This window comes from Labeo rohita, unplaced genomic scaffold, assembly GCF_022985175.1.
Source record: "Labeo rohita strain BAU-BD-2019 unplaced genomic scaffold, IGBB_LRoh.1.0 scaffold_1103, whole genome shotgun sequence".
NCBI lineage: Eukaryota > Metazoa > Chordata > Actinopteri > Cypriniformes > Cyprinidae > Labeo > Labeo rohita.
In genome coordinates this window covers 1-27055 of record NW_026127234.1, presented here as the reverse complement: position 1 = coordinate 27055, position 27055 = coordinate 1, and the positions used below count along the sequence as shown (strand labels likewise).

Here is a 27055-nt window from a genome sequence, read left to right as displayed (position 1 = left end):
CTGAAAAACCGAAATCATTTTCCCTAAAAACCCCCAAAAAAAAACACACTTCCCAAACCCTCAAACCCCAAAAGGAAGAACCCACTCGTTCGCTAAAAAAGGAGAAAAAATCCGGTTGGAAAACCCTTTTAAAAAACTAAGAAAACCCCTTTGTAATTTTAAAATTTTCAAAAAAATTCAAAAGTTTATTAAATGCCCCCCTTAAGGTTTTTGCATGTACCCTTTTTAAAACCCCCCCAAAATTTTTGGGGAATTTTGAAAGAAACCAATTAAAATTTTCATTTTTTAAAAAAGTGTTTTCACCGCCTTTTTGCCCGGATTTTTTGGGGGTTGTTTTAAATGTACCAGAAAGGTAAAAATTTTTGTCAAATTAAAATTTTTCCCTTTTCTTTAAAGTTTAATCTCCATGGTTGTTATAATTTTAAACACGTTAAGCTTAAAACCAAAAGCATTTTTACCACTCTTAGAAAAAAATGTGGTTGAAAACAACCCTTTTTTGAAAAAATGTTAAATTTTAAAATAAAGGGGTCCGGCCCCCAGATCCTTATGGGCCCTTGCCTCAAAAAGGGGCACGTCGAATTAAGACAGGGGCCTGAAAAAAAAAAAGGTTTTAAAAAACCAGGAAAACCTCTCCTGGGGGGAAAATTTTTTTAAAAGAACTAAAATTTTGTTTTTTTTTAAAGTAAAACCTTTTGAAAAAATTTTTAAACTGGGGAAAAGGTGCCCAACAGACGACTTTTTTTTTTAACCCTTTGAAACCCACTTCCAGTACCTTGGGCCATTTCTTTATAATGCACCCAAAAAGTTTAAAAATTTTTTTTGCCCCTTAAAAATGGGTTTTCCCCCCTTTGGGAAAAAACCCCAGCCTTTTGATTTAAACCCCCAGCCGGGCCCATTCAGGTTTTTAACAAAAACCTTTTAAATTTCAAAAAAAACCACCAAAAACCCCCATTACGCCCAAACCCCCTTTAAAGAAAAATGGGGGGGGCCCCCCCCTTTTCCTTTTTTTAAAAGGATTTTTTTCCCCCCAAAAAAGTTAAAAAAAGGAAAATTTTTGGGCCGGGTTTTTTTAAAAAAAATTTTTGGGGTTTTTTGGGGTTTTAAACCCAAATTTTTGGGGGGGGGCCCAAAAGGGGCCCCCCCCTTTCCGGAAAAAGGGCCCGCCCGGAAAATTTTTTTGGGTTTTTTAAAAAATTTTTTGGCTTTAAAAAAAAAAAAGGAAAAAATTTTTTGGGGTTTTTTCCCCCCTTGGGGGAAAATTTTTTTCCCAAAAAAATTTTGGAAAATTTTTTAAAAAAAATTGAAAAAAAAAGGGGCCTGTTAAAAGGGTTTTAAAATTTTTTAAATTTTAATTTTTTTTTTTTTTTAAAAAAAAGGGGCCGGGCCCCTTTTTTTTTTAAAAAAAGGGTTTTTGGGGAATTTTTTTTTGTCCATTAAAAAAAATTTTTTTTTCCTTTTAAAAGGGAAAGGGGGGAAAAAAGGCCCCCCCTTTTTTTTTTTTAAAAAAAATTTTTTTTTTCCCCCCCGGGGCAAGGGTTAAAAAAAAACCCCCTTTTTCCCCTTTAAAAAAACCCCCCCTTTTCCCTTTTTTCCCCCCGGTTTAAAAAAATTTTTAACCCAATTTTTTTTTTCCCCCGGGGGAAAACCCCAAAAAACCCCCCCCCCAAAAAAAAACCCCAAAAAAGAAAAAAAAAAGGTTTTTTTTTAAAAAATTTTTAATTTTTTTTTTCCCCCCCGGGTTTTTCATATTTTTTTCCCCGGGGCCCGGGGGCCCCCCCCCCCAAAAATTTTTTAAAAAACCCCGTTTTTGTTCCCAAAATTTTTTTCCCCCCCCCCAAAATTTTTTCAGAGCTAGAACAAAGTCTATAAAGCACCAGATACAGCTCAGCTTATATTGCACCAGCTGGTATGCCTTTGTATGCTCATCAGCACAGAAGTGAGTGTGCCAACAGTCAATTGTCTGTGCACAAAACTGCTCTCTTCAAAAGGCTTTCACATTTAAAAGTAAAAAGATTATGAGCACTCGGGAGAATCTTGACGCAGTTGCGCTCTGCAGATGGATGCTTTGGCACAGCCGCGAGCTGGAAATCGCTTCCAACCCAGCTGTCGGTGGCACGGTCGTAACGCTGGATTTCGCTTGGAGCCTCAGTGATAGGCCGCAGTTTTTATCTCGAAACCATGCATCAGTTCATAAGGAAGTGATCTCGACATGGTTATATTTTTGTCTAATATTTAATGGCACATTTGTGCTATAAAGAATAAAAAAAAAAAAAAGTTGTAGTTAATAGGCTCTTATTGGCCTTATAAACCAAGCTCTCCATAGGAGGGGCTAAAATGACATTTTATGAAGACACTTAATGGTATTAGATGATTTGTACATTGCATTTAATAGATAAAACTATTGACAAAACATTTAAAGGTAAAAGGTGTAAGCTTACACAGGTTGAATCTGACTTTTAGTTTGGCTAACCTAGTGACCAGCAGGCGTCAACAGCCAGTGACATTTCTAAGTGCTGTGAAACAGCGAATTCTTGCGTGAATTAATTGGTTCAGTCCACTCAAAGCTTAAAAAATTGTTTGTTTTTGTTGTCACCACTAAATAATGGGCAATGGCTGACCTCACATTGCAAAGCAGAACCCACGCCTGATTTGCTCATTTTATACACCCATTGCTTTCTCTGCTCCGATTCTAATCCAATACCATGCTACTTTGCTATACTAAAAAACACTGATTTTCATCAATTTCCACTTCAAAAACACACCACACCAGACCACTCAGATCATACTCCTTTCACCTACATTGCCAAACGCAATACAAAAGCTCATCAACAACAGAGTGCGACGTAGACCGCCACTCTGTCTTTTTGATTCGCTCTCAAGGAGCACCACAGCTCATCATCGCGGGTTGGGAGACAAACACTTTGAAAACACATTTCCAAGTAAAAAACTATAGAAATGATTCCTGAAAATATAGTCTTAAACTTTTCTTGTAACTCAAACAGTAGTTTATTTGAAGTGCCCCTCCTCTCAGACGGTTTGCATAGATGACTCCTGAAGCTTTAACCTTTCACGCAACCTTTGGCGCACATTTCAGAACTAAAGCACATTCCCAATCCCTCAAAGTCTAGTGTTAACCAACGATGTGGCATATCAACCTGCCTATATTGCCACCCAATGTTTTGTGGTGTGCCTGTCAAAAAACTAAATGTAGAAAACCTTTAGAGGAAGTGTGCCAATAATTAATTGTCTAAAAGTCTAAAAACTGTTTCTTAAAAGGCTTTCTACGTTTAAAGTAAAGATTATGAGCATTTCCAGAATCTTGACGTTAGCTGCGCTCTTGCATATAGTGATGGATGCTTTTGAAACACTGCTTCGTGAAGCTTGAAACCTTTGCGAGTCATTTTTCGAACCAGCTAACTGTAGCTCGTATCAAACTGCCAAATCGCTGGATTTCAGTAAACAAACCTTTGTTGCATCAGAACTGTTTGAAATCTTTGGAAATTTCAGTGATAGGGTCCGCTTAGAAGTCTCTGCAAACCCATGTATCAGTCTATATGGGCTTTACCTGATCTCGGATAAATGGGCTAATTTTGTCAGACATTTTAATGGCACATTTGTGCTATAAAGAATAAAAAAAAAAAAGTTGTAGTTAATAGGCTCTTATTGGCCTTATAAACCAAGCTCTCCATAGGGGCTGAAATGACATTTTATAAAGACACTTAATGGTATTAGATGATTTGTACATTGCATTTAATAGATAAAACTATTGACAAAACATTTAGCACTGGTTGCAAAAGGTGTTCTTACACAGGTTGAATCTGACTTTTAGTTGCATTACACCTCTATGACCAGCAGCGTCAACAGCCAGTGACATTTCTAAGTGCTGTGAAACAGCGGAATTCTTGCATGAATTAGTGGTTCAGTCCACTCAAAAATTAAAAAATTGTTTGTTTGTTGTCACCACTTAAATAATGGGCAATGGCTGACCTCACATTGCAAAGAGAACCCCACGCCTGATTTGTTCATTTTATACACCCATTGCTTTTCTCTGCTCCGATTCTAATCCAGATACCATGCTACTTTTGCTATACTAAAAAAACACTGATTTTCATCAATTTCCACTTCAAAAAACACCACACCTGACCACTCAGATCATACTCCTTTCACCTATATTGCCAAACGCAATACAAAGCTCATCAAAACAGTTCTGATGCAACAAAGGTTCGTTTACTGAAATCCAGCGATTTGGCAGTTTGATACGTACTACAGTTAGCTGGTTCGAAAAAATGACTCGCAAAGGTTTCCAAGCTTCACGAAGCAGTGTTTCAAAAGCATCCATCACTATATGCAAGAGCGCAACTAACGTCAAGATTCTGAAATGCTCATAATCTTTTACTTTAAACGTAGAAAGCCTTTTAGAGAAACAGTTTTTAGACTTTTAGACAATTATTTATTGGCACACTTCCTCTAAAAGGTTTTCTACATTTAGCTTTGACAGGCACACCACAAAACATTGCCCAGCGGGCAATATAGGCAGGCTGATATGCCACATCGTTGGTTAACACTAGACTTTGAGGGATTGGGAATGTGATTTGTGCTTTTAGCCCTGAAATGTGCGCCAAAAGGTTGCGCGAAAGGTTTGATGAGCTGTGGTGCTCCTTTCTGAGAGCGAATCAAAGACAGAGTGGCGGTCTACGTCGCACTCTGTTGTTGATGAGCGTTTTGTATTGCGTTTGGCAATATAGGCGAAAGGAGTATGATCTGAGTGGTCTGGTGTGGTGTGTTTTTTGAAGTGGAAATTGATTAAAATCAGTGTTTTTTTAGTATAGCAAAGTAGCATGGTATTTGGATTAGAATCGGAGCAGAGAAAAGCAATGGGTGTATAAAATGAGCAAATCAGGCGTGGGTTCTCTTTGCAATGTGAGGTCAGCCATTGCCCATTATTTAAGTGGTGACAACAAAAACAAACAATTTTTAAGCTTTGAGTGGACTGAACCAATTAATTCACGCAAGAATTCGCTGTTTCACAGCACTTAGAAATGTCACTGGCTGTTGACGCCTGCTGGTCATAGAGGTGTAATGCAACTAAAAGTCAGATTCAACCTGTGTAAGAACACCTTTTGCAACCAGTGATAAATGTTTTGTCAATAGTTTTATCTATTAAATGCAATGTACAAATCATCTAATACCATTAAGTGTCTTTATAAAATGTCATTTTCCCCCCTCCTATGGAGAGCTTGGTTTATAAGGCCAATAAGAGCCTATTAACTACAACTTTTTTTTTTTTTATTCTTTATAGCACAAATGTGCCATTAAAATGTCGACAAAATTAGCCCATTTATCCGAGATCAGGTAAAGCCCATATAGACTGATACATGGGTTTGCAGAGATCGCCCCCTAGCGGACCCTATCACTGAAATTTCCAAAGATTTCAAAACAGTTCTGATGCAACAAAGGTTCGTTTACTGAAATCCAGCGATTTGGCAGTTTGATACGTACTACAGTTAGCTGGTTCGAAAAAATGACTCGCAAAGGTTTCCAAGCTTCACGAAGCAGTGTTTCAAAAGCATCCATCACTATATGCAAGAGCGCAACTAACGTCAAGATTCTGAAATGCTCATAATCTTTTACTTTAAACGTAGAAAGCCTTTTAGAGAAACAGTTTTTAGACTTTTAGACAATTATTTATTGGCACACTTCCTCTAAAAGGTTTTCTACATTTAGCTTTGACAGGCACACCACAAAACATTGCCCAGCGGGCAATATAGGCAGGCTGATATGCCACATCGTTGGTTAACACTAGACTTTGAGGGATTGGGAATGTGCTTTTAGCCCTGAAATGTGCGCCAAAAGGTTGCGCAAAACGTTAAAGCTTCAGGAGTCATCTATGCAAAACCGTCTGAGAGGAGGGGCACTTCAGAATAAACTACTGTTTGAGTTACAAGAAAAGTTTAAGACTATATTTTCAGGAATCATTTCTATAGTTTTTTTCTTGGAAATGTGTTTCGAAAGTGTTTGTCTCCCAACCCGCGATGATGAGCTGTGGTGCTCCTTTCTGAGAGCGAATCAAAGACAGAGTGGCGGTCTACGTCGCACTCTGTTGTTGATGAGCGTTTTTGTATTGCGTTTGGCAATATAGGCGAAAGGAGTATGATCTGAGTGGTCTGGTGTGGTGTGTTTTTTGAAGTGGAAATTGATGAAAATCAGTGTTTTTTTAGTATAGCAAAGTAGCATGGTATCTGGATTAGAATCGGAGCAGAGAAAAGCAATGGGTGTATAAAATGAACAAATCAGGCGTGGGTTCTCTTTGCAATGTGAGGTCAGCCATTGCCCATTATTTAAGTGGTGACAACAAAAACAAACAATTTTTTAAGCTTTGAGTGGACTGAACCAATTAATTCACGCAAGAATTCGCTGTTTCACAGCACTTAGAAATGTCACTGGCTGTTGACGCCTGCTGGTCATAGAGGTGTAATGCAACTAAAAGTCAGATTCAACCTGTGTAAGAACACCTTTTGCAACCAGTGATAAATGTTTTGTCAATAGTTTTATCTATTAAATGCAATGTACAAATCATCTAATACCATTAAGTGTCTTTATAAAATGTCATTTTCGCCCCTCCTATGGAGAGCTTGGTTTATAAGGCCAATAAGAGCCTATTAACTACAACTTTTTTTTTTTTTTTTTTATAGCATAGCAAAATGTGCCATTAAAATGTCGACAAAATTAGCCCATTTATCCGAGATCAGGTAAAGCCCATATAGACTGATACATGGGTTTGCAGAGATCGCCCCCTAGCGGACCCTATCACTGAAATTTCCAAAGATTTCAAAACAGTTCTGATGCAACAAAGGTTCGTTTACTGAAATCCAGCGATTTGGCAGTTTGATACGTACTACAGTTAGCTGGTTCGAAAAAATGACTCGCAAAGGTTTCCAAGCTTCACGAAGCAGTGTTTCAAAAGCATCCATCACTATATGCAAGAGCGCAACTAACGTCAAGATTCTGAAATGCTCATAATCTTTTACTTTAAACGTAGAAAGCCTTTTAGAGAAACAGTTTTTAGACTTTTAGACAATTATTTATTGGCACACTTCCTCTAAAAGGTTTTCTACATTTAGCTTTGACAGGCACACCACAAAACATTGCCCAGCGGGCAATATAGGCAGGCTGATATGCCACATCGTTGGTTAACACTAGACTTTGAGGGATTGGGAATGTGATTTGTGCTTTTAGCCCTGAAATGTGCGCCAAAAGGTTGCGCGACAGGTTAAAGCTTACAGGAGTCAACTATGCAAAACCGTCTGAGAGGAGGGGCACTTCAGAATAAACTACCGTTTGAGTTGCAAGAAAAGGTTAAGACTATATTTTCAGGGATCATTTCTATAGTTTTTTTCTTGGAAATGTGTTTCGAAAGTGTTTGTCTCCCAACCCGCGATGATGAGCTGTGGTGCTCCTTTCTGAGAGCGAATCAAAGACAGAGTGGCGGTCTACGTCGCACTCTGTTGTTGATGAGCGTTTTGTATTGCGTTTGGCAATATAGGCGAAAGGAGTATGATCTGAGTGGTCTGGTGTGGTGTGTTTTTTGAAGTGGAAATTGATGAAAATCAGTGTTTTTTTAGTATAGCAAAGTAGCATGGTATCTGGATTAGAATCGGAGCAGAGAAAAGCAATGGGTGTATAAAATGAACAAATCAGGCGTGGGTTCTCTTTGCAATGTGAGGTCAGCCATTGCCCATTATTTAAGTGGTGACAACAAAAACCAACAATTTTTTAAGCTTTGAGTGGACTGAACCAATTAATTCACGCAAGAATTCGCTGTTTCACAGCACTTAGAAATGTCACTGGCTGTTGACGCCTGCTGGTCATAGAGGTGTAATGCAACTAAAAGTCAGATTCAACCTGTGTAAGAACACCTTTTGCAACCAGTGATAAATGTTTTGTCAATAGTTTTATCTATTAAATGCAATGTACAAATCATCTAATACCATTAAGTGTCTTTATAAAATGTCATTTTCGCCCCTCCTATGGAGAGCTTGGTTTATAAGGCCAATAAGAGCCTATTAACTACAACTTTTTTTTTTTTTTTTTCTTTATAGCACAAATGTGCCATTAAAATGTCGACAAAATTAGCCCATTTATCCGAGATCAGGTAAAGCCCATATAGACTGATACATGGGTTTGCAGAGATCGCCCCCTAGCGGACCCTATCACTGAAATTTCCAAAGATTTCAAAACAGTTCTGATGCAACAAAGGTTCGTTTACTGAAATCCAGCGATTTGGCAGTTTGATACGTACTACAGTTAGCTGGTTCGAAAAAATGACTCGCAAAGGTTTCCAAGCTTCACGAAGCAGTGTTTCAAAAGCATCCATCACTATATGCAAGAGCGCAACTAACGTCAAGATTCTGAAATGCTCATAATCTTTTACTTTAAACGTAGAAAGCCTTTTAGAGAAACAGTTTTTAGACTTTTAGACAATTATTTATTGGCACACTTCCTCTAAAAGGTTTTCTACATTTAGCTTTGACAGGCACACCACAAAACATTGCCCAGCGGGCAATATAGGCAGGCTGATATGCCACATCGTTGGTTAACACTAGACTTTGAGGGATTGGGAATGTGATTTGTGCTTTTAGCCCTGAAATGTGCGCCAAAAGGTTGCGCGACAGGTTAAAGCTTACAGGAGTCAACTATGCAAAACCGTCTGAGAGGAGGGGCACTTCAGAATAAACTACCGTTTGAGTTGCAAGAAAAGGTTAAGACTATATTTTCAGGGATCATTTCTATAGTTTTTTACTTGGAAATGTGTTTTGAAAGTGTTTGTCTCCCAACCCGCGATGATGAGCTGTGGTGCTCCTTTCTGAGAGCGAATCAAAGACAGAGTGGCGGTCTACGTCGCACTCTGTTGTTGATGAGCGTTTTGTATTGCGTTTGGCAATATAGGGCGAAAGAGTATATGATCTGAGTGGTCTGGTGTGGTGTGTTTTTTGAAGTAGAAATTGATGAAAATCAGTGTTTTTTTAGTATAGCAAAGTAGCATGGTATCTGGATTAGAATCGGAGCAAAGAAAAGCAATGGGTGTATAAAATGAACAAATCAGGCGTGGGTTCTCTTTGCAATGTGAGGTCAGCCATTGCCCATTATTTAAGTGGTGACAACAAAAACCAACAATTTTTTAAGCTTTGAGTGGACTGAACCAATTAATTCACGCAAGAATTCGCTGTTTCACAGCACTTAGAAATGTCACTGGCTGTTGACGCCTGCTGGTCATAGAGGTGTAATGCAACTAAAAGTCAGATTCAACCTGTGTAAGAACACCTTTTGCAAGCAGTGATAAATGTTTTGTCAATAGTTTTATCTATTAAATGCAATGTACAAATCATCTAATACCATTAAGTGTCTTTATAAAATGTCATTTTCCCCCCTCCTATGGAGAGCTTGGTTTATAAGGCCAATAAGAGCCTATTAACTACAACTTTTTTTTTTTTATTCTTTATAGCACAAATGTGCCATTAAAATGTCGACAAAATTAGCCCATTTATCCGAGATCAGGTAAAGCCCATATAGACTGATACATGGGTTTGCAGAGATCGCCCCCTAGCGGACCCTATCACTGAAATTTCCAAAGATTTCAAAACAGTTCTGATGCAACAAAGGTTCGTTTACTGAAATCCAGCGATTTGGCAGTTTGATACGTACTACAGTTAGCTGGTTCGAAAAAATGACTCGCAAAGGTTTCCAAGCTTCACGAAGCAGTGTTTCAAAAGCATCCATCACTATATGCAAGAGCGCAACTAACGTCAAGATTCTGAAATGCTCATAATCTTTTACTTTAAACGTAGAAAGCCTTTTAGAGAAACAGTTTTTAGACTTTTAGACAATTATTTATTGGCACACTTCCTCTAAAAGGTTTTCTACATTTAGCTTTGACAGGCACACCACAAAAAACATTGCCCAGCGGGCAATATAGGCAGGCTGATATGCCACATCGTTGGTTAACACTAGACTTTGAGGGATTGGGAATGTGCTTTTAGCCCTGAAATGTGCGCCAAAAGGTTGCGCGAAAGGTTAAAGCTTCAGGAGTCATCTATGCAAAACCGTCTGAGAGGAGGGGCACTTCAGAATAAACTACTGTTTGAGTTACAAGAAAAGGTTAAGACTATATTTTCAGGAATCATTTCTATAGTTTTTTACTTGGAAATGTGTTTTGAAAGTGTTTGTCTCCCAACCCGCGATGATGAGCTGTGGTGCTCCTTTCTGAGAGCGAATCAAAGACAGAGTGGCGGTCTACGTCGCACTCTGTTGTTGATGAGCGTTTTGTATTGCGTTTGGCAATATAGGCGAAAGGAGTATGATCTGAGTGGTCTGGTGTGGTGTGTTTTTTGAAGTGGAAATTGATTAAAATCAGTGTTTTTTTAGTATAGCAAAGTAGCATGGTATTTGGATTAGAATCGGAGCAGAGAAAAGCAATGGGTGTATAAAATGAGCAAATCAGGCGTGGGTTCTCTTTGCAATGTGAGGTCAGCCATTGCCCATTATTTAAGTGGTGACAACAAAAACAAACAATTTTTTAAGCTTTGAGTGGACTGAACCAATTAATTCACGCAAGAATTCGCTGTTTCACAGCACTTAGAAATGTCACTGGCTGTTGACGCCTGCTGGTCATAGAGGTGTAATGCAACTAAAAGTCAGATTCAACCTGTGTAAGAACACCTTTTGCAACCAGTGATAAATGTTTTGTCAATAGTTTTATCTATTAAATGCAATGTACAAATCATCTAATACCATTAAGTGTCTTTATAAAATGTCATTTTCGCCCCTCCTATGGAGAGCTTGGTTTATAAGGCCAATAAGAGCCTATTAACTACAACTTTTTTTTTTTTATTCTTTATAGCACAAATGTGCCATTAAAATGTCGACAAAATTAGCCCATTTATCCGAGATCAGGTAAAGCCCATATAGACTGATACATGGGTTTGCAGAGATCGCCCCCTAGCGGACCCTATCACTGAAATTTCCAAAGATTTCAAAACAGTTCTGATGCAACAAAGGTTCGTTTACTGAAATCCAGCGATTTGGCAGTTTGATACGTACTACAGTTAGCTGGTTCGAAAAAATGACTCGCAAAGGTTTCCAAGCTTCACGAAGCAGTGTTTCAAAAGCATCCATCACTATATGCAAGAGCGCAACTAACGTCAAGATTCTGAAATGCTCATAATCTTTTACTTTAAACGTAGAAAGCCTTTTAGAGAAACAGTTTTTAGACTTTTAGACAATTATTTATTGGCACACTTCCTCTAAAAGGTTTTCTACATTTAGCTTTGACAGGCACACCACAAAACATTGCCCAGCGGGCAATATAGGCAGGCTGATATGCCACATCGTTGGTTAACACTAGACTTTGAGGGATTGGGAATGTGATTTGTGCTTTTAGCCCTGAAATGTGCGCCAAAAGGTTGCGCGACAGGTTAAAGCTTACAGGAGTCAACTATGCAAAACCGTCTGAGAGGAGGGGCACTTCAAAATAAACTACCGTTTGAGTTGCAAGAAAAGGTTAAGACTATATTTTCAGGGATCATTTCTATAGTTTTTTACTTGGAAATGTGTTTTGAAAGTGTTTGTCTCCCAACCCGCGATGATGAGCTGTGGTGCTCCTTTCTGAGAGCGAATCAAAGACAGAGTGGCGGTCTACGTCGCACTCTGTTGTTGATGAGCTTTTTGTATTGCGTTTGGCAATGTAGGCGAAAGGAGTATGATCTGAGTGGTCGGGTGTGGTGTGTTTTTTGAAGTGGAAATTGATTAAAATCAGTGTTTTTTTAGTATAGCAAAGTAGCATGGTATCTGGATTAGAATCGGAGCAGAGAAAAGCAATGGGTGTATAAAATGAACAAATCAGGCGTGGGTTCTCTTTGCAATGTGAGGTCAGCCATTGCCCATTGTTTAAGTGGTGACAACAAAAACAAACAATTTTTTAAGCTTTGAGTGGACTGAACCAATTAATTCACGCAAGAATTCGCTGTTTCACAGCACTTAGAAATGTCACTGGCTGTTGACGCCTGCTGGTCATAGAGGTGTAATGCAACTAAAAGTCAGATTCAACCTGTGTAAGAACACCTTTTGCAACCAGTGATAAATGTTTTGTCAATAGTTTTATCTATTAAATGCAATGTACAAATCATCTAATACCATTAAGTGTCTTTATAAAATGTCATTTTCGCCCCTCCTATGGAGAGCTTGGTTTATAAGGCCAATAAGAGCCTATTAACTACAACTTTTTTTTTTTTTTTTTTTTTTCTTTATAGCACAAATGTGCCATTAAAATGTCGACAAAATTAGCCCATTTATCCGAGATCAGGTAAAGCCCATATAGACTGATACATGGGTTTGCAGAGATCGCCCCCTAGCGGACCCTATCACTGAAATTTCCAAAGATTTCAAAACAGTTCTGATGCAACAAAGGTTCGTTTACTGAAATCCAGCGATTTGGCAGTTTGATACGTACTACAGTTAGCTGGTTCGAAAAAATGACTCGCAAAGGTTTCCAAGCTTCACGAAGCAGTGTTTCAAAAGCATCCATCACTATATGCAAGAGCGCAACTAACGTCAAGATTCTGAAATGCTCATAATCTTTTACTTTAAACGTAGAAAGCCTTTTAGAGAAACAGTTTTTAGACTTTTAGACAATTATTTATTGGCACACTTCCTCTAAAAGGTTTTCTACATTTAGCTTTGACAGGCACACCACAAAACATTGCCCAGCGGGCAATATAGGCAGGCTGATATGCCACATCGTTGGTTAACACTAGACTTTGAGGGATTGGGAATGTGATTTGTGCTTTTAGCTCTGAAATGTGCGCCAAAAAAGTTGCGCGACAGGTTAAAGCTTCAGGAGTCATCTATGCAAAACCGTCTGAGAGGAGGGGCACTTCAGAATAAACTACTGTTTGAGTTGCAAGAAAAGGTTAAGACTATATTTTCAGGGATCATTTCTATAGTTTTTTACTTGGAAATGTGTTTTGAAAGTGTTTGTCTCCCAACCCGCGATGATGAGCTGTGGTGCTCCTTTCTGAGAGCGAATCAAAGACAGAGTGGCGGTCTACGTCGCACTCTGTTGTTGATGAGCGTTTTGGCAATATAGGCGAAAGGAGTATGATCTGAGTGGTCTGGTGTGGTGTGTTTTTGAAGTGGAAATTGATGAAAATCTGTGTTTTTTTAGTATAGCAAAGTAGCATGGTATTTGGATTAGAATCGGAGCAGAGAAAAGCAATGGGTGTATAAAATGAACAAATCAGGCGTGGGTTCTCTTTGCAATGTGAGGTCAGCCATTGCCCATTATTTAAGTGGACAACAAAAACAAACAATTTTTTAAGCTTTGAGTGGACTGAACCAATTAATTCACGCAAGAATTCGCTGTTTCACAGCACTTAGAAATGTCACTGGCTGTTGACGCCTGCTGGTCATAGAGGTGTAATGCAACTAAAAGTCAGATTCAACCTGTGTAAGAACACCTTTTGCAACCAGTGATAAATGTTTTGTCAATAGTTTTATCTATTAAATGCAATGTACAAATCATCTAATACCATTAAGTGTCTTTATAAAATGTCATTTTCGCCCCCCTATGGAGAGCTTGGTTTATAAGGCCAATAAGAGCCTATTAACTACAACTTTTTTTTTTTTATTCTTTATAGCACAAATGTGCCATTAAAATGTCGACAAAATTAGCCCATTTATCCGAGATCAGGTAAAGCCCATATAGACTGATACATGGGTTTGCAGAGATCGCCCCCTAGCGGACCCTATCACTGAAATTTCCAAAGATTTCAAATTCGTTTACTGAAATCCAGCAATTTGGCAGTTTGATACGTACTACAGTTAGCTGGTTCGAAAAAATGACTCGCAAAGGTTTCCAAGCTTCACGAAGCAGTGTTTCAAAAGCATCCATCACTATATGCAAGAGCGCAACTAACATCAAGATTCTGAAATGCTCATAATCTTTTACTTTAAACGTAGAAAGCCTTTTAGAGAAACAGTTTTTAGACTTTTAGACAATTATTTATTGGCACACTTCCTCTAAAAGGTTTTCTACATTTAGCTTTGACAGGCACACCACAAAACATCGCCCAGCGGGCAATATAGGCAGGCTGATATGCCACATTGTAGCAAAACCATCTGAGAGGAGGGGCACTTTAGAATAAAATACCGTTTGAGTTGCGATAAAAGGTTAAGACTGTATTTTCAGGGATCATTTTTATAGTTTTTTTTTTTTTGGAAATGTGTTTCAAAAGTGTTTGAATCCCAACCCGCAATGATGAGCTGTGATGCTCTTTACTGAGAGCGAATCAAGCATAGAGCAGCAGTCTACATCGCAGATTTTGTTGCTGATGAGCGTTCTGTTTGCATTTGGCAATAATGGGGAAAGGAGTATGACCTGAGTGTTTTTGGCATGGTGTGTTTTTAGATTGTGTTTGTTTTCTGAAGTGAGAGTTGATGTAAATCAGATTCGTTATTAAAGCAGTGTTGCAAGGTACCTGGGTTGAAATCGCAACTGAGAAAAACAACAGGTGTGTGAATAGAACAAATCAGGCATGGGTTCGCTTCGCAGTGTGAGGTCATTCATTGCCCATCAGTGTTGGGAGTAACGCATTACAAAAGTAATAATATTACAGTAGTATATTACTTTTTGTTGTAACGCAGTAATATAACGCAGTACTAATCAAATTTGGGTATGGATGGAACGATATACGTATTTGTACCAAACCGTCACGGTACGGGCATCTCGGCTTGGTGCATGAGGCCTTACAACGAATACAGGCAATTCACACTTAACCCAGAAGGGAACACCCACAATAATGCAACTCTGTTTGATAACCACCACCAGAAGAACAGCCAATGCCAGGAGTTGCACACTTGAAAACAAAGCCCACTTAGACAGTGACCATGTGCTGATTATGAACACATCTCTCACTGACAAAAAAGTATAACGTTACTTTAAAGGCTTGCACACTCAAGTGTCTGCAAAATGGTGCTTTGTGCTTTTGTATCCTACCTCTCTCATTCGGCACAAATCTAAATATTCCATAATATTTCCATATTTGCGATGCATCCAAATGCTAAACTATTATTTATTATGTAGATTATAGACTTTTTACTTCAGTCGCGTTCTAACGGTGACAGTGAGGCGGGCACGCTGATGTTTCGTTCACTGTTTATTTTGATAAAGTATCAAAGCCTGGAACTGATATGTTTTGTGTTTGTGTGCGCCGGCGCGATTACTTCAGCTTTTCTCATACCAGCAAAATCAACTTAAACAAAAAAACAAACAGAATGTCCCTTTCTGCCATTTGAGTTTCCTTTCTGTCACAAAACTGAACTGAAACTCAGCAAATATACGCTACGTTATGTGTCGCACCGTTTTCCCCCTTGTCTATCAGTTAACTAAATGTACGTACCGAACCGATAGGAATAAGAATGCATAACCAGGTGTAATCGATGTGCGACACCAAACTCTCAACATGGAGAAATAGCACAAATAACTCCTGGAAACACCTGGACTGCTGCCACTAACACTAAGCTAAGGGAGAGAGAGAGCTGCGGAGTCAGAGAAGAGAAAGAATGCAGCGGATGAGCTTAGACAAGCAACAAAAATTAAGTTCAATTAAAAAATAACAAAATCTTTTATTATTATTTTTTTTTTTTTTTATCAAATCACAGTCTATATATAAAATGAATGAATACGCAAAATATATTTAACTTAAAAAGCCTAATTAACAAAACGGAAGAAAAAGATGGGGTACATACCCTGCTAAAAAAAACCCCAGCTAAAACCATCTTAGGCTGATTGGCTGGTTTTAGCTGGTTTAAGCTGGAAGTAGCTGGTTTTAGCTGGTCTCCCATCTTGGCCAGGCTGGTTAAGCTGGAAGTAGCTGGTTTTAGCTGGTTATGCTGGAAGTAACTGGTTTTAGCTAGTCTCCCAGCCTGGTCAGGCTGGTTTTAGCTGGAAGTAGCTGGTTTTAGTTGGTCTCCCAGCCTGACCAAGCTGGTGTCCATTTGACCTAATTACAAATTAATCAGTTTGTTTCACTTACTGACAAGGTTCAATTTAAAGTAAGTTTAGTACCATAATCAGGTAGGCTAGATGATACATCTTAAATTATTCTAGTTGTTAATGATAATATATCTGAGAAGAGTCTAAAATAAATTGTAGTATAAAGTATAGCATAAAATCAAGCTAGCACTCAAAAAATCAGCATAGAACTCAAATCAGATTGAATTATTGTCTGAAGAAATACATTCACCATAGTTGTATAACCAAATATAGTCAGCTGATTTATTTTTAACGAGTGTTTCGGTATTAGCTAGACTTTTACACAAAATATTAATTAAACAAACACAGTCTTTATGTAATAAATAACAATCACCTGCAATTAAAAAACACTAGCAGAAAAAAAACAATATCTTTAACAAGAAATGCTTAAAGCATAATCTGATCACGTGGGTCACGTGGTGGTTTGACGCAAAAGTACAGCATATTGCTGTAAATTTAAAATCTACAGAGGCAGGATTTTTTTCAACGGTCGACATTCGGGAGCGACAATAAATACGATTCGCAACTGCAGTAAGTGGTTTATTTCGCTTTTAATTTTTCATGCTTGGTAACTGCAGTAGTGTATTAAGGTGTCTACATTCGTGGTAACCGCAGATTAACGAATCCTCCGTCTGCGGGGCGCGAGGGAGACTTGTGCCGGGTTTAAGGAGCGCGGTCGCGGGAGGATTTCACACATTCCTTGGCCTCATAGCGGCTATAGGCGGAAAATCTCTGGGTTCCTACGATAATAATTACATGCTTGACAACAGTTGTGATTCACGGGAACGTCGTGCTGTTCAGCACACTTTCTTGTGATTATTTTATGATGTAAATTAAATTTGTAAAATATTTGTTTTCCATTTTAACTGGCTTATTTAAAAGTAAACATTTCGCTTTCTATAGATACATTTTTCATGTCTGTGAAGCAAGCATGGAGTTTCTGTTTTTTTTTTTTTTGACACCCTCAAGTTCATAGAGACCTAGGGCCAGAATTACATCATGGACTTCACCACTTCCTGTGGATTTTTTTTTTTTTTTTCTAGCATCTAATGAAATTTTGATAGACTAATGGTTAATTGATGATCAGAACTCAGGAGGCAGCCCTTGTAACCATAGTCAGTTTAGCTAAAAACAGCTAAAAATTGTTCATGCTAAGATATTCCTATTCATATTCATCCATGTATACTCATTTATCAATAAAATAGCTACATTAATTAAACACCTACAGAAATATCCAAATGGAAGTATATATATATATATATATATATATATATACACACTCCCATTTGGATATATATATATATATTAATTTTATCTTTATTTTAGCAATAAAAGGAACAACTATCAGGGGTATGTTTCTAAATTATTGTAGGCTATGTCTGGAAAATAGGGAAAATGTGCAGCGAAGACATGACACTATAGTTTGCTTTTTTAAGTAGTTTTACTTGTTTAAAAGTTACACATTAATAATCTAAATGATTTCTTTTTTAAGTCTGTTTCAGTGACTGGCGGAAACAAAAGGAGCCTGAAAGAAGAGAGAGAGAAGAGGGAGAAACAAGTGGGACATTACACATCCCAAAAAAATACAAAATATAATAAAAAAAGAAAAGAAAAATGAAAATGCATAATGTTTAGAATTCTGTTATTATTCATCTTCACCATTAATTGTTAATATAGTTTTAGAATTGTAATCATTCCAATTATTTTGTAAATATTTTGTAAATATTTGTTATTTAAGGGGCTGTAAGATCAAATAAAATTGTTTTAATGGTTCCTTGTGGTCCTGCAGATTATTAAAAGTAAACATATTACTTATTTGTCGCATTATTTGTCAGGAAAATTGGGGCAGACACTATGTAGTCAATCAATCACTAAACAAACATTTTTACCAGCTAAGACCAGCCTGACCAGCTTAAACCAGCTAAGACCAGCCTGACCAGCTAAGACCAGCCTGACTGACCAGCTAAAACCAGCTAAGACCAGCCTGGCTGACCAGCTAAAACCAGCTTGACCAGCTAAAAAAAGTGGTCAAACCCCTCTAAAACCAGCTTGAAAAACCAGCTATGACCAGCCAGGGAGACCAGCTTAAACCAGCTTGACCAGATTAAGCTGGTTTAAGCTGTTTTTTTCAGCAGGGTACAGTATGCTGCTGAGTTTGGTTCATGTTTGTGTGGTGTGGTGCTCTACGAAAGTTCACGGAAAGAAAAACTAGATGACACACTGCAGTTTCGAATGACCTGTATGACCAAAATGAGTTTTTTTGTTTGTTTGTTTGTTTCCACTGTTTGCCTCACGCACACACATACAGCATTGCAAACATTGCAGCCTGTTCATTATCAGAATAAAATACAGTCAACCAAACATATACACTGATTAATTAAAATAGTGTGTACTGCAGGCTAAGTATTGTGTTTATTGTTTGTACATTATAACATTTCGCTTTTTTTACCAGCGTTACTTATATTTGTAATAATTGTGCTTATCTGTATTTAACCTAAACTACGAGTAACGTTAATGTAGACCTACATACCGGTAGTCTATCTAAATATGATTTTATAACTGTATGCTAGATAGACCTACCTCTTTACCCTCCACTGGATGGATAAATAGCAGCAATAAACTACATTTTGGTATTTTATAAAGCCTACCCTTACGAAAAAGAAGTTAATTCATGTGTGCTTTTACTATACTTCTCAGAAATATACCTAAAATGACATTTAAGTATACTTGACTTATACTTAGAAAAAGTCTAAATATACTATACTTACAGTAAATATACTATTAATATACTTATACTAAATATACTATACAAATATACTATCAGGGCTATACTTGTGCTCTGAGAATCCGTGCTGTCATTTTTATACATAAGAGATGCTATTACACATCTTATGTACAGAATTTTCAAAACACAAGTGAAGAAGAAACCAAAACAGATGCTTCCACACTGTAAAAATGCAAATACATATTTTCCATTTTACGAAACAGTCTCAAATACTAAAAATGTTTTTTTCTTGAAACCCTTGTCAGACCAACAGAATTACCCCTAATGCTGTCCCATCAAACACAGTTGTCTGAACAAAGAATTTCACACTGTTGAAATTTCAAGGCTTTGTAAGTTCCCAGCATGCATTGCAGCATAAATAACTTATCCAGTTACTGTTATAGGATTATTGTTTTGCTGTTTGCTGACTTCAAAAAACTTTTTTGAAACTTTGAGTGGACTAAACCAATTAATTCACAAAAGAATTCGCTGTTTCACAGCACTTAAAAACGCCACTCGCTTTTGACGCCTGCTGGTCATAGAGGTGTAAAAGCAACTAAAAGTCAGGTTCGACCTGTCTAAAAACACTGTTTGCCACCAGTGATAAATGTTTTGTCAAAAGTTCTATTAAATGCAATGTACAAATCATCTAATACTATTAAATATTAAGTGTCTGTATAAAATGTGTCATTTTGATTTTGTATTAGATGGAATGCCTAATAATGACATTAGATAACATAAATCACTAACAAAATATGATATATTGAAACAATTTCTTTGGTGTAGTACTACTGATAGCAGAATGGTTGCCGTAACTAATGTAATAAGGTCACAGGTGTATATTTCTAGAGTAATTTACAAGACCTTCAAACAGAGGTCAACAAATTATAATCAATGACCAGAATTACAAAAAAGTAATTCAAAATAAGAGATTTACCCACACAATGAGGTGAAGGATTACAAATTTAAGAAACTGTTTAAAATATGCTGATCCTATGTTCTGACATAGCATCATGTGAAAACCTAAGGTGCAGTACATTGTATTTAGCATTTAAGGTAAATATGATGACATCAGACAAATGATTCTCTCAAGCAAAGTTTGTAGCAAGAGGTTCCTGCCAGTTCCTGTTCTCTTATTGTAAGTCAAATGAGCCAGATTACTGAGATGTTCACCTTTTGTTTGTAATGGCTCTTGGTACCCCTGCCCAGTCTTTGAGTAGTTATGATGATTGGATTAGGACTGGTGTAAATGGAGCAGGCTGCTATACCTGAATACTTCATTTGCATGCTTTGTTTGGGGGTGTCACCCAGGTGCTTTGTCTCCAGATCTAAGCACTGCCCCCTAAATGTATATAAACTACAATGTATCACTGCCTTAGTAAGACGACTTGTTGAAGACTGCAGTGCAGAGCAGCGAGTATCTGAATAAAGAGAAACTTCTGCTTCAAGATATCCAAAAACGTCTCCTGGTCTCTAAGAAAAAATTCACAACAGAGGCAAATTTCAGTTGCAGACATACATACATGAACATTCAAATACTCTCATTACATGTTTGTGATATTTTTTTGTTTGTTTGTTTGTTTGTTTGTTTTGTGGCAATAACAGACAACATTTGTTCTTAATGGCTTTTTGAGATTTGATGTTTTAACTATGCTACAATCATTTTGGGACGACTAAGGACATGTAGAAAGAGCTCCTTTCTGCTTATATACTTTTGGTTCAATGACACATCCCACTAGAGCTGGACAAGTGCCAAGCATACACTGTATGATTGAGGACTTGCATGTGGGAATATGCCCAGCCAACATTTGTATGTGGGGCCCATATGGGTATGAACTGGGCTGAAAAATAGGCCCCATATAGGATTGTCGGCGGGTTCCGTAATGGCCCCATGTTAACTGCCCACGTGGATTTCATATAGGATTGAAGTTGTCACAGAGTGGGACCCAACTGGGCAACATGCACAAGACCCATCTTGGTCCCAGCTTTAACCCAGCTAACATTTGATTGTGGGGCCCATGTGGGTTTGACATGGGCTGAAAAATGGGCTCTATATGGAATTGTCCGTGGGTTCCATAATGGCCCCATGCCAATTGCTCACATGGATTCCATATGGGATTGCACTTGCCACTTGGTGGGACCCAACTGGGAAACATGTGCAGGACCCATCTCGGTCCCAGCTTTAACCCAGCTAACATTTACATGTGGGGCCAATGTGGGTTTGACATGGGCTGAAAAATGGGCTCTATATGGGATTGTCCGTGGGTTCCATAATGGCCCCATGCCAAATGCCCACATGGGTTTCATGTGGGATTACACTTGCCAACAGGTGGGCCCCAACTGGGCAACATGCGAAAGACCCATCTTGGCCCCATCTTTACTACATGGGCTGAAATATGGGTTTTAAGTGGGTTTGTCCATGGGTTGGCCCCATGCAACATACCCATGTGGGTTTTATGCAGGATTTACCTGGGCTTTAGGTGGGGCCCATCTAGGGATCATATGCAAAACCCATCTGGGTTCCATTTAAATATGGGTTTTACATGGGTTTGTCCACGGGTTCCATGTTGGCCCCATGCAATTTACCAATGTGTGTTTTATTTAGGATTTCACTGGGTTTAAGGTGGGGCCCAACTATGAAACATACACAAAACCTACCTAGGTCCTATCTTCAAACTCTATGTGGGAACTACATGGGATAAAGTATGGCTTGCAAGTGGGATTAAAAAAAAAGTTTTAAAGTTTTAAAGCATTAGCATTCAGCAGTACACAGTGAGATTGAAATCTTTTCAAATTTCAATTTTATTGAAACTACCCATCATATGCTATATTCTGATACCTAACTGTTAAAATCATTTAATTGTTAAAGTTAACAAACATTTTGAACTTGTATTTGAACCAGTGTTTACTGAAAGCTTTGAACATTTGCACATAGAAAACAGAGACAGTAAGAAACAGCAGCAGCAACTATACATTTTTCAGTACTGCTTACACTGCAGACAGACATTTGTGCATTCTAGACACCCTCAGTCCTCCTCTGTCTCTTGTCCCAGTAAACCATTTTGAGAGTTCCCTCTCAGATTCTTGCTGGTTGATCTTTGACATCAGTGCAGTCTTCTTAACAGCCTCTGCAAAACAAATATATATACAAACATATTTAAAAATAGGACATTTTTAAATTTTTCAGGAAGATGAGGTATGAAGATGCTGCCCTCCACTACAGTAAGGAAAACAACAGAGTAAAAGCAAAGGTGCTTGTTTACAGGCTATTCCAATAACCTTTCTACAATGTGTTTAGTAAACGTGAAATATTATGTTACTTACACATGTTAAAATACTACAAAATAATAACTTTTACTTGGAGCAACTCAAGGGCGAGTAAATGACGACAGATTTTTTTTGTTTTTGTCAACTATTCCTTTAAGAGTCTCAGTTTTAATAACTTAAATTAGAGCTGCATGATTCTGGATATATAGAGAATCCCATTTTTGTTTAGATTCAAACAGATATCAAGATTCTGAACATCGAACTAAAAATAAAGTGTAATTTACTAGAAGTTCTGTACTAGAAATACTATGACTGGAGTCTATTTAAAATGTTTAATCTTGAATGATTTTTTTTTTTTTTTATTGTATGAATTAATGATTAAATGACTCATGAATATATGTTGTTTCATTACTGGATGAATCTGTGTTTTTTTAATGAATCTCTTGAATGATTCAATGACAAATACATGTGTTTAACAGTCACTTGTCAGCACCTACTGGTGTAACGTCACTGATATAATCTTTATCTGAATTGTCAACTTTGTTTCAAATGATTTGCTCTATTTTGATAGCTACTGTAGACATCAGTGATTATATCCAAACTAAACTTTTATCCCAGTACTTCTTCGATCAATTCTAACAGAAAAAAACGATAAGTTCTGTTGAAAAAGTGTGACACTGTTTTATTCCTACACATAACAAACTGCCCTCTCTTTCTGGATCAGTAGGAACACTGACATGAAGCACTGTATTGCAAAAAGCTCCATGTAAACAACTCAATCGAAATAAAAATGCTCAAACCGATTACGATTTCAATTACTTTAGAAAGGTAGGACAAACCTTTTCTAATCCATTACAAAGGACATGTAAACACTTGATCAAATTGATAACTGAACTAGAAAAGTTTTGCGCATGTGTAATGAAGTAGAAATGACATATGATGCACAAAATGAGCTGATGTTGTTGTAATATTATATTAAAGAACATAATAAATGACTGCAATGTCAATCAAAAATTCTCTTTCTACTTATCAACTGTGAAGTGGTGTAAGACAACATTGTCCAAGTGACCGTTTCAGACTCTGATTTGCAGACACCTTGTTTTAAGCATGAGAAAGGGTGTTTTTATTGCTTGGTTAGTATAAGCAGCACAACACAAAGCTTTGTGGCTCGTAATCAGGAATCGAAAAAGATAAGATGTTAAGTTTGCTTTTTAAAACAAATTGATGGTTACACTAGTCCAGGGGTGCCCAACCCTGTTCCTGGAGATCGACCTTCCTGCAGAGTTTAGTTTCAACCCTAATCAAACACACCTATCTGTAATTATCAAGTGCTCCTTGAGATCCTAATTAGCTCGTTCAGGTGTGTTTGGAGCCAGGGTTGGATCTGAACTTTGCAGGAAAGTCGATCTCCAGGACCAGGATTGAGCACCCCTGCACTAGTCAAAGCTTGTGTTCACACCAGCACTGCATGCTGCATCTGTTAAGATAGTTGCCTACGTCTCCTACGATTAAATGGCTAGTGCGGTGGCTGCGACATACGAAAACCTATCAACATCCATTGCCATGACTTATCGTGAGACGAAAAAAAATTACATTTTAGTCTCATAACATTGGTTAATAAAACTGCTATAATTTTTGGTTTTATCAGCAACATCGCAAAAGTTTTGTGCAAATCCGTGATGGAAATGCACCTAGTGTACTGTCTACACTGGATGTGGCACGGCACGCACGGCACGGCACACGGCACGACACAATAAATCCCAGCTGGCAAACTGATGCCTCGTTTTATTTATGATGTACTGACAAAGTTTAAAGGGGTCATCGGGTGCCCATTTTCCACAAGTTTATATGATTCTTTAGGGTCTTAATGAGAAGTCTTTAACATACTTTGGTTAAAATTTCTCAGTGGTAGTGTAAAAAAAAAAAAACCCACCCATTTTACCATCAGCCCTTTTTAGAGTGAGCCATTCTGTTCCATGTTCCTTTAAACGCTAATGAGCTCTGCCACCCCGCCTCTATCTCCTGTGGGGTGACGATCAGTAATGTTTACTTTAGCCGCATTTAACCGCAAAACTTGCTAACTAGCACATTATTAAGAAAAGGCGAATTGCAAAGATGCATAAAAAACACCCATATACTCACTTCTGCTGTAGGTGAAACTAGATTACAAATGATTCGCGTGAACATAGACGCATTTATGTAGGCTGCCAGGCACATTTCCTTCAAAAACAAAAGTAATGTTAATCCTCTGCATCTCAGATGTCAGGAGTAAATGATGAGTGCTACTATGTGCATTACTGCATCCAACAATAGAACACCTCAATTGCTCAATCGGAGATAGTCTTGTCTTCCCCTTCACTGGAGTCGAAACAATAATGGTGGTCGGACTGTTCTCAGCGCTCACTCGGCTCAGTTAGGGTGGGTTTAAGATAAGACTGTCATGTCAATCAACTATCATGGGAGCGGCCTTGGTCTGTGTGACATCACACCGACAAGACGCTGACAATGACCTTATTTGAAAAAAGGCATATTACTTGGATTACATTGGATTTTTCCCATATTAAGATTAAAAAAATTCCACTGTGTGAATTTATATCATTATAGGGTGGTTGTGTACACACACTGTCAACACACACTTATGTTCAAACTTGTAAAAATGAGTTTTGTATCCGATGATTTTCAATGGTCGCTTGGCCACATCTAGTGTAGACAGACTTTAGCTGTCACGGCATGACAACTGTCACCTCTGTTTTAGACACGGTGTTAGTCATTTACGAATAAGATTAAGTGGGGTTTGGATCGAGATTATGATCTTTAATTGATTAATCGTGCAGCTCTAATTTCTGATAATATATGTGTCTCTATCTATTTATGATAATATTTGAAGAGAAACATTACACTTTTAATTCAGAATCATAACTATACATTGTATCAAAGGTATAGTTCACTCAAAAATGAAAATTGTCATCATTTATTCACCCTTTTGTTGTTCCAAACGTTGGTAACTAGACAGATGACGGGCCCCAATGATTTCCATAATATTTTTTTTCCTACTATGAAAGTTAATGGCTACTATGAACTGTTTGGTTATCAACATTCTTCAAAAAATCTTTTTGTCTTCAACAGAAGAAAGAAATTCATACAGGTTTGGAAAAACATAAGGGTGATGAAGGGTAAATGATGCCAGAACTTTCATTTTGGGGTGAACGTTCCTTTTAAGAAAATTATGTAGAATAAAATTAAGCAAAATCACTACATTTACTAAAATCAAAACATCTCACACATTACAAAAAGTCAGAATCCATACCAGATGTGAGAGTGCAATGTAGCAGATAAAGGACAATCCTCCTTCAAATTGGCAGTGATCAGCTGGATCCTTGGTGAATCTGTAGTGGGGTGGGCCCGACGAGTCCTTAAAAAGAATAATTTCTTTTTTTACCATTCCTTTACAATCTTAAACAAAACATATTTAAATTGTACTGAAATTTGCCATTATAAGCCATAAGTCAGCTTTGAAACTGTTAGTTATGATCGAAACATGAACCTAATGCATAACAATACCATCGGAAAAATGTGAATCCCCAAAAGAAAGACAAAGAGGATTCACAAAAAAATGGACTCTTCCCATAGATATCATAGCAAGGGAAATACAACTGTATCTAAAAAAAAAAAATGTACACCACAATTAAATCTACCATAATATAATTTTACCTGCAGATGCATTTATCCTGATATGACACATCTGAAGGCTGTGATGTTCTCCAGTGAATAAAATAAAGGACTGAAGATGGTGACAAGTTCTATTTCCTTTTCTTTGTGCCACCTCAGAAAAAGAAAGACAACAGGGAAAAAAGTTACTCAGATTTTCTATCACCAGTGGAGGAAATGTCTTACAAATGTACTTATAATGATTATAATCATAATTCAGGTCTGGAAACAGTGGTTAAAACTGACTAACATTTTACTGTAGTCTCTGTGTTGGGTGCCTGTTTTCCCTGAAAAACGTGTGCTTGATCTAAAAATGTGAACCAATATCTTATGATTAGATGTTATCAGTATTTGAAGAGATGAAGTAAAAAATACACTCAGAAACGGTCATCTACAAAAACATAACACTCTCATACAACACTCTCAACTCTCCTATATATTCCAGTGTTTTCGAGTGTGAATTACAGTTTAATCACTCACTTCACTTATTCCAGTGCTCCTTTACTTCTCATGAGTTTGAGTTTTAAACTAAACATTAATACACACAATGGAATGCAAAAGTGCTGGTAATGCCAAAACATAAACTAATAAAATGTAAAGTTTTGGATGCATTAATACATAATTGTAAGCTGTGAATGTGATTTTGAATATGAATTGTTACATTGTTATTACATAGTACTCCAACATTTTCCTTTAAATGATAGAAACTGTTGTTATGACACCTGTACTACATTCAGTAACACTTCTAACACATTATACGCAACTTGGATTTTGAATATGAAAAGTCATTTTCCTTTAAATGTGTATTTTTATTGATTTTTTGGAAAAGTTTTTGAAATTTATTGAAATCTACAAATCTATCCAACTTCCTGGTCATGGGACCAAATGATGTCACACCAGCTTTAAAATATTCACACAATCTTGACACACATCTTACACCACTTGGAATTTGGAAAAATGATTTTGTTTATTTTTAATGAATTTTTCAAATATTAAAATCTATATAACTTCCTGGTCATGTGACCCAATGATGTCACACCAGTTGTAATATCTTCACACAATCTTGACACACATCTTACACCACTTGGAATTTGGAAAAATGATTTTGTTTATTTTTAAAGAATTTTTCAAATATTAAAATCTATATAACTTCCTGGTCATGTGACCCAATGATGTCACACCAGCTTTAAAATATTCACACAATCTTGACACACATCTTACACCACTTG

The 27055-nt window shown here is 37.3% G+C and overlaps 1 long non-coding RNA gene, 7 other non-coding genes and 2 pseudogenes across 9 annotated transcripts; 8 read left to right on the top strand and 2 right to left on the bottom strand.

Annotated features, from left to right (window-relative positions):
* Positions 1–2770: 2770 nt before the first annotated feature.
* On the bottom strand, positions 2771–2978 carry LOC127157541 (small nucleolar RNA U3). Its single transcript, XR_007825935.1, has one exon. It is a non-coding gene; the product is annotated as a small nucleolar RNA U3 (small nucleolar RNA).
* A 1596-nt stretch (positions 2979–4574) lies between these two features.
* On the top strand, positions 4575–4765 carry LOC127157544 (uncharacterized; annotated as a pseudogene).
* Positions 4766–5953: 1188 nt separating this feature from the next.
* On the top strand, positions 5954–6164 carry LOC127157545 (small nucleolar RNA U3). The gene has a single exon (XR_007825938.1). It is a non-coding gene; the product is annotated as a small nucleolar RNA U3 (small nucleolar RNA).
* A 1194-nt stretch (positions 6165–7358) lies between these two features.
* Positions 7359–7568, top strand: LOC127157540 (small nucleolar RNA U3). The gene has a single exon (XR_007825934.1). It is a non-coding gene; the product is annotated as a small nucleolar RNA U3 (small nucleolar RNA).
* Positions 7569–8761: 1193 nt separating this feature from the next.
* Positions 8762–8973, top strand: LOC127157542 (small nucleolar RNA U3). Its single transcript, XR_007825936.1, has one exon. It is a non-coding gene; the product is annotated as a small nucleolar RNA U3 (small nucleolar RNA).
* A 1185-nt stretch (positions 8974–10158) lies between these two features.
* On the top strand, positions 10159–10368 carry LOC127157547 (small nucleolar RNA U3). The gene has a single exon (XR_007825940.1). It is a non-coding gene; the product is annotated as a small nucleolar RNA U3 (small nucleolar RNA).
* A 1191-nt stretch (positions 10369–11559) lies between these two features.
* On the top strand, positions 11560–11769 carry LOC127157546 (small nucleolar RNA U3). Its single transcript, XR_007825939.1, has one exon. It is a non-coding gene; the product is annotated as a small nucleolar RNA U3 (small nucleolar RNA).
* Positions 11770–12967: 1198 nt separating this feature from the next.
* On the top strand, positions 12968–13166 carry LOC127157549 (uncharacterized; annotated as a pseudogene).
* Positions 13167–14226: 1060 nt separating this feature from the next.
* On the top strand, positions 14227–14440 carry LOC127157543 (small nucleolar RNA U3). Its single transcript, XR_007825937.1, has one exon. It is a non-coding gene; the product is annotated as a small nucleolar RNA U3 (small nucleolar RNA).
* A 7204-nt stretch (positions 14441–21644) lies between these two features.
* On the bottom strand, positions 21645–26364 carry LOC127157539 (uncharacterized). 2 transcript variants are annotated; one of them, XR_007825933.1, is made up of 4 exons: positions 26077–26364; positions 25830–25941; positions 25426–25530; positions 21645–21979 (listed from the first exon to the last, which is right to left on the bottom strand). It is a non-coding gene; the product is annotated as an uncharacterized LOC127157539 (long non-coding RNA). The 2 variants fall into 2 exon arrangements; XR_007825932.1 differs by having other exon boundaries at positions 25830–26364.
* Between the last annotated feature and the right edge of the window lie 691 nt (positions 26365–27055).